This window comes from Typopeltis vanoorti, chromosome 2 (assembly GCF_054136105.1).
Source record: "Typopeltis vanoorti isolate ZY-2024b chromosome 2, IOZ_Tvanoo_1.0, whole genome shotgun sequence".
NCBI lineage: Eukaryota > Metazoa > Arthropoda > Arachnida > Uropygi > Thelyphonidae > Typopeltis > Typopeltis vanoorti.
The window spans coordinates 175,503,246-175,515,924 of NC_143550.1; the positions used below are offsets into that span (position 1 = coordinate 175,503,246).

Here is a 12,679-nt window from a genome sequence, read left to right on the forward strand (position 1 = left end):
GAAGGAAAGAAAAGGCATACTAGTCTACATTATTACTGAACAAGTTTTTAAATCTTGATTAGTTTTCATGTCTACAGAGAGAGAGCTTGACAGGAATGGTTATTTAACTCAAGTTTGAACTCTGGTATGGTCCCTAGGGAGTGGAAGGAAGGCAAAATAATTTCTTTGCATAAAGGTGGCTCTAAGACTGCAGCAGTAAATTATAGACCAATCTCGGGAGTGATGGTAAAAGTATTGGAAAAGTTGGCTAAGGACAGAATTCAAGAATGGCTGGATCAGAATATGATACTCTATAGGGGCCTACATGGTTTTTTTAACAGTCAGTCTTGGCTTAGCAATTAGAGTGACATCTGAGTTGAACAAGGGGAATGGCTACACAGTTATACTTCTGGATTTCCATACACTACTTTCTGGTATCTCTCCATGAGCCATTCTTTTATCCCATGGAATACTGTTGTGCAAATTAGAACAAATGGGGATGGATACTAAACTGGTGATATGGATAAGAGAATGGCTCATGGAGAGATACCAGAAAGTAGTGTATGGAGGAGCAGAGTCCATGATGAAGAAGGTAACTAGTGGTGTGCCCCAGGGCTCTGTGGTTGGGCCATTATTGTTTAATTTGTACATAAATGACATAGGAAATGACTTGAAGGGAGATATTCACTTGTTTACTGATGATGCAAAGTTGGATTACGCAATAAAAAATCAAGCTGATGTTGGGAGTTTGCAAAATGATTTAAATAAGCTGGCAAAATTGGCAAAAGGTTGATCTTTTTGATGGCATATTGCTAAGGTGTCCAAGATAGCACATAGGATTACTTGGTTATTGAAGAACACACTAACATCCAGAGATAAAGAGGTTATTATTCCTCTTTATAAGGCGTTGGTACTTCCACATCTGGATTACTGCGCTCAAGTCTGGTTGCCTGGATTCCTTGGAGATGAGGAAGTGGTGGAGAGGGTTCAGAGGAGAGTGACTAAGTTCGTGAGTGGTGTAAAAAATGCTCCCTACATTGATAGATTCAGAGCTTGTGGATTACAGAGGTTGGTTGATAGGCAAAGAAGAGGGGATATGATAGAAACATTTAAATTACTAAAAGGTTTTTATGAGATTGATGCAGGGGAAATATTTCAGCTGTGCGAGAGGGATGGAAGAACAAGTAAGGAAAAGTGTTGTTAACAAGGGTGTTGTAAAAATAATCATAATTTAAAATTCTGAATATTTTTACGTATTGTTTATGTTAGAATGTTTATTAGTTTGTTTCATAACATGCATTGTCAGCACTTGTGATGTGCCCGTTATTGAAATTGTTTTGTCAAAAATGATACGTAAAGCTTTTAAAAAATTGATGTACTTACCAGATTTGAATAGTTGTGTTACTTTAAAGGAATTTTATTGTAGTTTAAAATTATCAAAAGTTATATTTTATGAAGACATTCTCTTGTCGCTAATGGAGACAATGTGCCAACCATTACACCTAGTTTCTCGCTTGTCATTTTCAAGGAGTGCACATGCTCGCCGAAAAGTTCGATGTGTGATTGACAGCTGACAAGGAAAGTGTTCGGTATCTGAGTAACGGCTGTAAACAAGATAGCATTCGGAAGAAATTTAGAACACAAGCCGGCAGATATTTAGATTCAGAGGAACTTGAGTTTTTTTATGTGACAGTCGGAGGAAAATTAATAGTATATTCCGAAAAAAGAATCGTGGAACTATTAAGTTTCAAAGTGGAATAAGTATTGATAAATAAAAGGGAAATATTGCTATAGGCGTTTTAAAAGGCATATTGGAGGAAACGCTAATTGGAAGATTTATAGGAGATTCTGAAAAGGAAATCGTAGAACTGTAAGTTTTTTTAAATGGAAGAGTTAAGACTGTCAATAATCACTGAATAAAAGAAGAAATTGCTATTAACGTTCTAAAGAACGTTAATAGAAATCTAAAGAACGAGAAAATTCTAATTGGGAAGTTTCATCTATATTAAGGACGCCAGATCTAACTATTATTTCTACTAAAGAGACAGAATTGATTCAGGAAGATTTAATGTGTGCTACATGAGTGATGGAAAAGGATCCTGTGAAAATGAAGAATAGAGTCATATATCTTCGGAAAAGGGCCTCGACAGAAAAAAACCGGCTATGAACATTTTGTGATTGTGCAAACAACGGGTTTAGTCTAGTCTTAAGTGTAAGACTAATTTTAAAAGGCCTTGGATCCAATTAATTTGTAGTCATGTAATATTTGTTTGAAGTGTGTGTGTGTGTGTGTATATTGTTTTTGTTATATTAAATGTGTTTATTTTCTATTTTGGTCTTGAGTCAGTGATTTATTTGGATTCTGAAAGAAATAGTAAAAAAGAGGTCATTGTACCAATCTGAGTGAACCCTTGTGCAAATAAATATATAGGTACACTCGGAAATAAATTAAAAATAATTGTTGAAAAGAGATCATCTCTATGGTAGGATTAATATTATGATAATATCTATGAATATCCTCTATATAAAAATCCACAAATATTAACAGTGTGAGAACTAGATTTTTTGCTTGGAGAGTGGTGAATGAATGGAATGCATTGCCTGACTCAGTTGCGAGTGCTTTGTCTGTAAATGAATTCAAGAAGAGGCACGATAGATATTTTGATAGTTTGGGTCTCCTGCGACGAGTCTTCTGACTCCATGGAGATACCCGTATAATAATATTATTATTTTTATAATAATATTATTATTCCTCCTTCACTTGTAGATGCTGTAATGGTTTAATTATGTTTTTAAGCAGTCTCTCTTGCTCTCTCTCTCTCTCGCTATATATATATATATATATATATATATATATATATATATAAGCACAATCAACTAACTTTTTAACTAATTATATATTTGGCTTTATCCTTTATCCAAGTCTAAGCAAACAAAGTTTGCGCCTGAAGTACTTTCAGGACTGGAGCAACTCATGGTAAAGGTGGTATAAGTTCTCATCACTTGCCTTAGTATCCCATAATGCAAAGCACATCTCCTTGCAGACATGTATAATGCTATGCATCAAGGGAAGGGTCACTATCCAGACCAGTTTCGACCTTTATTGAGGTCTCATCAGTGGGAGCCAGACCCAAAGGTGATGATACTAAAGTGGAAGTGATGGAGAAGTCATATTAACCTATACGAGTTGCCAAAGGGTGTCACACCTTATTATTAAAATTCTCTGGATTAGAGATAAGTTTATGGAAGTTTTTTCACTTGACTATGCTACTAAAACCAAATATATAATTAGTAGCATAGCCAAGTGAAAAATCTTCCATTACTAACTTTTTATAATAGAATGACAGCTGAGTTGCAAGAAGGGAATGGCTACACAATGATTCTGCTGGATTTTTCAAATGCATCTGACAGAATACCACATGGAACTCTGTTACACAAATTAGAACAGATGAGGATGGACATGACACTGGTTATACAGACACAAGGGTGGATGACGGAAAGATATCAAAAAGTGGTATATTGAGGAGCAGATCCAAGTGTAAGCAAACAAAGTTTGTGCCTGAAGTACTTTCAGGACTAGGGCAACTCATGGTAAAGGTGGTATAAGTTCTCATCACTTGCCTTAGTATTCAAAGCACATCTCCTTGTGGAGATGTTGGAGATGTAGTTACCATGTCAATAACATAGATTTCAAACACTCTAGTAGAAAAGCCTGGTCGCTACTTAAAAATCCTGGGTTTAAGCCCCACTGCACCAAAGGAATCTCCTCTTGTCAATCCGAATCACATAGTTGCTCATATTGTTTCACTTTCTAGAGCTCCGATAGATAAAGAACATACTAAAGAGGTAAAACGCAAACTAAAGGCAATGAAGTCTGTAACTCAAAAGAATCAACAATTCTCTTTGCCTTTTTCCCTGTGAGGAAATATCCTCGGCTCTTCAAAATATCAAAATGGCAAAGGCTCCTGGATTTGACAGTGTTCATAATGAATTCCTGACGCACTGTGGACCTTATGCAAGATCGTGGCTGGCTAAGTTCTTTAATGATATACTTGAAAGTGCTGCATTCCTAAAGAATTTAAAAGGACAAAAATCATTGCTGTGTTAAAACCAGGTAAGCCAGCAGACAGAACTGAAAGCTATGGCCCCATAGCCCTTTTAATTGTAACCTACAAATTGTTGGAGAGACTACTAATGAACAGGATCAGTGATAAAATTTTAGAACGTGTTCCAATAGAACAAGCAGGGTTCAGAAGAGATCGCAGCTGCACAGATCAAGTTCTCAGCTTAACAACCTACATTGAAGCAGGATTTCAAAGATGCCTGTCTTTATTGACTTAACAGCGGCTTACGATACTGTTTGGAGGGAGGGACTCATATATAAATTTCTTAAGGTCGTCCCATGTCAAATATTGGGTCATCTCCTAAACAACTTACTGTGTGATCGATATTTCAGGGTAGTCACTGGAGGAAGCATCAATAAACAGAGAATGCTTAAGAATGGATTACCTCAGGGCTCAATGCTCGCACCACTGCTTTTTAGCCTTTACATCGCAGATATTCTTGAAACAGTCAGCAGGAAGTTTGCTTATGCAGATGATCTAGCTTTGGCGATCAGCGACAAGTCCATCAAAAGAACTGAAGAAATATCGACAAATGATCTGTTGGCTTTATGGCAGTTCTATAAAAAATGGAGATTAACACCAAATTCTGGTAAAACCGAATGTTCTTGCTTTCACCGGAACAATAGTCTTGTAAACCAGAGATATATGCTGATAGAACATTAATTTCATTTAATCCGACACCTAAATATCTGGGAATAACTCTGGATAGAACTCTGACATATAAATAGCATATGATTAATATCGCTGCTAAAGTTCGCACCAGAAATAACATAGTTCAGAAGCTTTGTGGTACTATATGGGGCTCAAGTGCCACAACTCTGCGGTGCACTGCAGTGGGTCTAGTTTACAGTGCAGCAGAGTATGGTGCTCCTGTCTGGCTCAATAGTTACCATGTCAATAAACTAGATACCCAACTTAACTCCACTCTGCATTTAATAACAGGTTGCATTAGGAGTACACCCATATAATGGCTCCTCACTTTGAGCCATATTGCTCCTCCGGAACTGCAATGACAGGAAGCCTTGCTTCATGAATATAAAAGCATTTTAAATAACCAAAATCTCCCAATACATGAATTTATTCCAGATGCTTTATCTAATAGACTAAAATCCAGAAGACCTACCGTAAAAACTGCCCGTGATCTTCTTAGCCAGAATGATAGTATGGTGAGTAGGCGGGATGGGCTGTGGTTCCAAGCAGTATCACCTAAAGTTCGCAATCACATAAACATTTTCCAAAAACCATCTGGATTTGACCTGCCCAGGAATATATGGACGATGGCTAACAGGATTCGTACAGGCCATGGTGTATGTGGAGACTTACTTTCAAAGTAGGGTAAGATACCAAATCTCCACTGTCCCTGTGGAGCAGAGACCCAAACCATTTATCATATAGTACAGGAATGCAAGCCTACAGCATATCCAGGTGACTTTAAGGATATCTTTGATCTATCCCCAGAGGCGATCAACTGAATCAAAAACCTAAATGTTAAAATATGACTAATCTTCTGTCTGATGCTTGTCATAAATTTCATATTTGTATTTGCCTGAATGTAGACTTTTTTAAATTTTTTTAAAAATTTTTATCATATATGTGTATCCTATCTATACTCATGTGTATTATATCTTATTGTCTTTTAACTGTGTGTACAAGCCATAATATAAATAAATGAGGAGCAGAATCTAGGAGAAAGCAGGTGACTAGTGGTGCGCTCGAAGGTTCTGTGCTAGGACCAATACTGCTTAATTTGTACATAAATAATATAGGAAATAATCTGAAGGGAATTATTAAGTTGTTTGCTGAGTAGGGTAATAGTTTTAAAAGTTTCACTGGGTAGGGTAATAATTAATTAAAGAAATGTTGATAGCTTACAGGTTGGGTAAAATGTCCATTTCTATAAGCTGTATACCACTTTGATGGAACTGTAATCCAGGAAATGTCGGGGTGGTGGTAGACTGAGTTAAAGTATAGAAGATATATTGCTTAGATTTCCAAGGTAGCTCATAAGATTACTTGACTATTGAAGAAAACACTAACAAGTAGATAAGGAAGTTATTCTTCTTTAATACATCCACATGGCCTTGATATATATTTTGGGATGAGTAAGTAGTGGAGAGGATCCAAAGTCAAGAGTTGACCAAGATGGTTAGTGGTCTGGGGAATGCTCACTATGAGGAGAGATTGAGTGTTTGTGAGATGCAGAAATTGGTTGATAGGCAAAAAGAGGGAATATAATAGAAACATAAATTACTTAACGCCCCCAACCGGCCACAAAGTCTATAGACGTTCAGCTAAATCTGGATACGAAGCTCTAACAGCCATTGAATAACATGGATAAGAAGTGCAATTTGGTGTCACTATTTCATCCACATCGGCCGATAGGGAGGTTCAAGGGATTTATAGGACTGATGCAGAGAAAATATTCCAGCACTAGAGAAGGGGGGGGGGATGCAGAACAAGAAGTTATTCCTGGAGGTTGAGTAAGAGTTCAGCTGGTAGAGATGCAAGGACTAGATTTTTTTGCTTGGAAAGTAGTGAATGAATGGAATAAGTTTTTTTGGTACGTTACCAAAAGTTTCACTACTGAAAGTTTTTCACTATGTAGCAAGTAAGGGAAAGGATTATTATGGAAAGATAACTTTACTCAGTGCTCAAGTGACAGAAATGGAAGAAATAATTCAGTTACTAAGTGATCACTTTGCAAGGGCATATCATCTAGGTCAGGAGTCGGGAACTGGCGGCTCTTGGCTGAACAAAGTGTGGCTCTTTTATATTGAATTAAAAGAGACATAATTAATGCAAACAACTAAATATTGTTTTTTGATACAGCCTGTTCGTGGCGCTAGATACTATGCATGTGACTTGTATTTCGCATGAAATTTTGTGACATGAACAACTGACAACTACATTATATTTGAAATATGACTAAATGTTAACCGTGCCTAAGGTAACTAGCACCACGCCGAAAATTTGAACTAATCAGCTGTCCTGTCAAACACCACAGTTTTTAGATATGGATTTTAACTGTCAAAATAAATATTCTGTTAGTTAACTTATTTATTGTGGTACTAAACTGGTGTTTAATTTAGTGTCAGGTACTGTTATGCACAAATTAATTTTTATTATGTTATTTTGTTGAATTTGTGTTTTTACTTGCAGGTAAATTTGTGATAATAACCCTCCTAATATGAGTTCAAGAAAAAGCAACATAATCGAAGAAAATAGAGGATTCAATAAAATGTGGATAGAGAAATTTGCATTTATAGAAGTAAATGGAAATCCGCAATGTTTAATTTGCCATCTATGACTTCAAAATAACAAATCAAGTAATGTTGAATGACATTTTCGAGGAAAACATTTAGACCTCAATAAAAAATATCCTGATAATAGAAAAAACTAGAAAAAATGCGATAATAGGAAAAAAAGCTATTGAAGAAATACAAATTTTGTATTCATTTACAAAAAAGAAAACACTGCTTCAGCAAAGAAATTTGTCAACTTGGACGAAATCTTCGTCGAATACTACTGAAGCAAGTTTTTTGTTATCCCTTTAAGTAGCAAAAGCAGAAAAACCTTTTACCAATGGTGAATTTCTAAAAAATTGCATGTATAATGTCTCTGAAATTCTATTTAAGGATATGAAAAATAAGGACGAGATACATAAAAAAATTAAAGATTTACCTCTTTCGGCTGGAACTGTCAGGGAACAGATTGTAACAATTTCTGCAGAAGTTTCAAATATGCAAATTATGGATATTATTAATTCTGCTGATTTTATATCTATTGCGGTTGATGAATCAAATGATATTTCCGATATGGCACGATGCTACGTGATGGTTAAATATATCACATCTTCCAGTATTCGAGAAGAATTTCTTGATCTGTTAACACTTAAAGGACACACTACAGGTCAAGATATTTCAGAAACTTTCTAACAAGTTTACAGAATAAAAATATAAATATTAATAATATAGTATGCATTGCGACCGATGGTGCACCTTCTATGATTGCAAAAAATAAGGGGATTGTTAAATTATTCTCTACTCATATTCCACATAGATTTATTTCATTTCATTGCATTTTGCATCAAGAAGCTTTAGTTGCAAATTCTTTGGGATTATTACCACAACTAAAAAGAGTGATGGATGTTGTTGTGCCAATGATCAAGTTCATCTGATTTCAGGTGTTGAATCACAGACTTTTTGACACATTTTTAGAGGAACTAGGTAGTCAACATAAAGATTTGGTGACATTTACATCTGTACAATGGTTATCAAGAGGAAAAGCATTCAGACTTTTTTTTTCAGTGATTAAAAGAATAGTTTTCTTAACCACTAAAAATTATAATGTAAATCATGTGGAACTTCTCCGTAATCCGGAATGGATACAAAATTTTTGTTTTTTGCTTGATATGACAGAACATTTTAATAAGCTAAATTTGAAGTTGCAAGGGAAGGGAAACAGCTTTACAATTATTAGAGGAAGTCCTTACCTTTGAACAGAAACTAAGAGTGTTTTTCGTAGATGTTACTGAAGAAAAATTTATGTTTTGAAAATCTAAAAAATTATAGATTGAATTTAAATCAAGAAAAAGTTGATTTCAAAATATTCGCTGAAATGATTATTACTGTAATTTCAGATTCATTTACAAGCAGATTTCAGGATTTTAAAAAACATCAGGAGATGATGAAATTTATATTACATCTGTTAAATTGCAATTTAAAATTAATAGATATTGAAGCTTTTCCCGGAATATCAATTGCACAACTGCAAATGGAGCTTCTGGAAATTGAGAATAAAAGCATCTGGGTACAAAAACTTCGGAGAAGAAAATGAGGAAACTATGGAGGAAACACCACAGGAAATTATATTTAAATGTTGGAATTCTTTCCCAACTAATTATTCAAATGCCAGGCGACTTGCTTTTGGGGTTTTGACTCTTTTTGGTTCAATACAATTGCGAACAATTTTTCTCTTCAATGAATTAAATTGAAGAGAAAAATTAAGTATAGGAAAAAATTGACTGATGAAAGTTTGAAAGCCGAATTACTATTAAAGTGCACGACATACAATCCAGATTTAAGTAAATTGGCTGAGAAGATGCAAAATCAAAAGTCTCATTAGTGAATTTTAAATTAAAAGAATTATTCATTATATGAAGAGCCAAAGGCTTCAATTCGGCGACATAACTAGTTTAAAAATTAAAGGATATTACATCTCATATTGTTTCTTAGCCGAATAAGAAACTCAAAGAGTTTCATGCCGAATATAGAAACTATATAAAGTTCGGTGATTCCGAGCGTAGGCAAATACCTGGATAGTGTTACAACTGACCCTATAGGGAGTGCAACACCGAGGCAACTCATGGTAAGGGTGGAGCAAGCTCTGATCACTATTCTTGATATTAACTCATAATGTGAACTTAGCTCCTAGGAGCTGTATTTCTGTTCTACATTATGAGAGAAGGTCACTACCCAGATCGGTTTTTTCAACCTTTATTGAGGTTTCATCAGTGAGTAGGTAGACCTAGTTAATAATACCAAGTTTGTAGCGAACAGAACTTGCATCCCTTCTATGAGTATTGCCAAGAGGTGTCCTAATAAATTATTCATTTATTAGGAGCTAGGTTCACATTATGAGTTAATATCAAGAATAGTGATCGGAGCTTGCTCCACCCTTACCATGAGTTGCCTCGGTGTTGCACTCCCTATAGGGTCAGTTGTAACACTATCCAGGTATTTGCTTATGCTTGGAATCGGCGAACTTTATATAGTTTCTATATTCGGCATGAAACTCTTTGAGTTTCTTATTCGGCTAAGAAACAATATGGGATGTAATATCCCTTAATTTGTAAATTAATTTATAAAAGAATCAAATATCTATTAAAATACATATTGTATTTTTGTTCGGACTAATTCTTTTTGCAATACAAATTCTGACTTTTTTGTAATATTATACTTAAACATGTTTTGTGATTAAAAACTTAATCAAACTTAATGTTGTTTTATTTATTGAACATATAAAAAATTTATATGCAAAAATAAAAGTGGTATTTGATATCTGGAAGTACTGAATTAAAAACAAATTTACCAAAGTTTGAACTAACTGCAACTTTTAGCAACCTTTTGCAACAAAAATCGAATTTAAGTTGCGGCTCCCAAAATTTTGGTGGAATTTTTTTGGTGGAATGGCTCTTTGGTTCAAAAAGGTTCCTATCTCCTGATCTAGGTGGTAACTTTGCAGTTACTAAGGTGATGGAGACTGATGTGAGCATTGAGGTAGATGAACTGAAGGTATTCAGTATATTGAAAAATATCAATGTGAATACTGCAGTGGGCCTGGATGGTATGTCTGCTCGTGTACTATGAGAATGTGCAAATGAACTGTAGTGCCTCTGACGAAGTTGTTTAATCTAAGTCTCAACTCTGGCAAGGTTTTCCAAGGGAGTGGAAAGAAGGTAAGATAAGGTGCTTCAAGACAGAAGTGGCAAATTACAAACCAATTAGTATCTCTGGAGTGGTAGTTAAAAGTTTGAAAAAGTTGTTTAAAAGTAAAATTCAGGAATGGGTGGATAGGAATATATTGTAAAAGGTAGGTCTTGTCTCAGTAATTTATTCACATTTTATAACACGATGACAGCAGAATTGGAAAATGGCTACACCATGATACTGTTGGACTTTGCATAGGAATATGAAAGAATACCACATGGAAAGCTATTACATAAGTTGGAGCAAATGGGAATGGATATGAGACTCATGGATAGGGGAAGTTGCTGATAGACATCAGAGGATGATGTGTGGTGGAGTGGAATCAAGGCAAATGAGGGTGACTAGTGGAGTACTCTAGGGCTCTGCACCAGGACCACTACTCTTTAATTTGTATATTAATGATATAGCAGAAGATTTGAAGAGGGGGGGACATTCAGTTGTTTGCCAATGATGCAAAATTAGAGAGGCAATAGGTGATAAAGGTGATGTAGATATCTTACAAGATGATTTAAATTGACACAGTGGGAAAAGGACAATGATTGTCAATTCAATGCTGTAAAACATAAGACAAAACATAAAACACTTCAGAATGAAAAGATTACACTCTTTGTATCATACTGATGGTACTAGTTTATAGGAAATTGATGGGGCTAGGGATAATGGTGGATAGAGATCTGAAATTCAGAGGACATACTGCAAGAGTTGGCGAAATAGCTCAGAGGATTACTTGGATGTTGAAGAACACATTATCAAAGAAAGATGGGAAGATTATTATACCTCTTTATAAAGCTACATGTTGACTATTGTGCACAGATTTGGTCAAATATATTTCTTTGGGATTGGGAGGTTGTGGAGAGGATTCAGACAAGCGACCAAGCTGGTGACAAGTCTGTGAAATGTTCCCTATGAGGATAAATCGAGGCTGCGTGGGTTGCAGAGTTTAGCTGAGAGGCAGAAGAGAGGAGATATGATAGAAACGTATAAGTTACTAAAGGGATGCTATAAGATTGACACAGAAGAAATTTTTCAATACATGTGAGTAAGGGGAAAACAAGAGTCACACATGGAATCTGTCTAAGAGTGTGGTTAGGAAGGGTGTGCAGACTAGGTTCTTTTCTTGGAGTGAATGAGTGGAATGGGTTGCCAGAGGTGGTTGTGAGCATCCCAACAGTGAATAGGTTTAAGGAGAATGATGGATATTGTGTTAATGGACAGAGTGGGTCTTCTGCAATGAGTCTTTTGACTTCATGGAGTGCCCACATAAATAATAATAATTGTAGATATATTATCTGTTAATTTCAAACTCACACCAAACAGTTCACATGTACTATGATTTTCAACTTCCACTCTTGGTGGATACAATTCCTCTGCTTTCATTAACAGCACTTTCTGTCCTCTTTTATCCTTATTACCTCCACTTCTATTCTGAACAGTATATCAACCTCAAATAACCAAGTTTTCACATACAAATCATCTATGAGTATACTGACTAAATTAGCAACAAATTCAGCTATCTTATTTCTGACATTCATTATATCAGTAAAGATAACAACCCCTGGTGATATGAAAAGTGCAGATAAAGATCTTCCAGATGTCTGCAGTTATTACTTCTAGACTGCTAAATAAAACAAGCAGTGAGTGACACAACACAACAAAAGGAATACAATTAAGAGTACATATAAATACTTAGAGGTATACAAAAAAAACATGAGAGATGAGTAGACGATAACTGAAAAGAAATGCTCAAATATAGAATTATGAAAGTTCCGCAGTGGCTATGCTGTATAACTCAAAATGTCTAGTCAGAGAGTCAAATTTCTGATGACCGAAGTAGAACACTTCTTCTACAGCTTCTCCCACTTAAGTGGAGTCACTGTTCGTTATGAGTCTCCTCCACACCTTCCTGTCTTGGGCTGTCACCACATCCAAGTTCTTCATCTTCAAGTCCTCTTCTACCAGCTCCCTCCATCTCTTCTTTGGCCGTCCACGCTTCCGCCTTCCTTGCACATCCATCTGCATGACCCTTCTTCCCACATATTCGTCCTACCTCCTCATCACATGACCAAACCATCTCAACCTTGCCTCCTG

General features: G+C 35.6%; 1 protein-coding gene across 1 annotated transcript in view; it reads right to left on the reverse strand.

Annotated features, from left to right (window-relative positions):
- Positions 1-12,679, reverse strand: part of LOC150109683 (caspase-6-like) — a 272,422-nt gene that overhangs the window by 229,260 nt on the left and 30,483 nt on the right. The gene's annotated exons all lie outside the window — the stretch shown is intronic.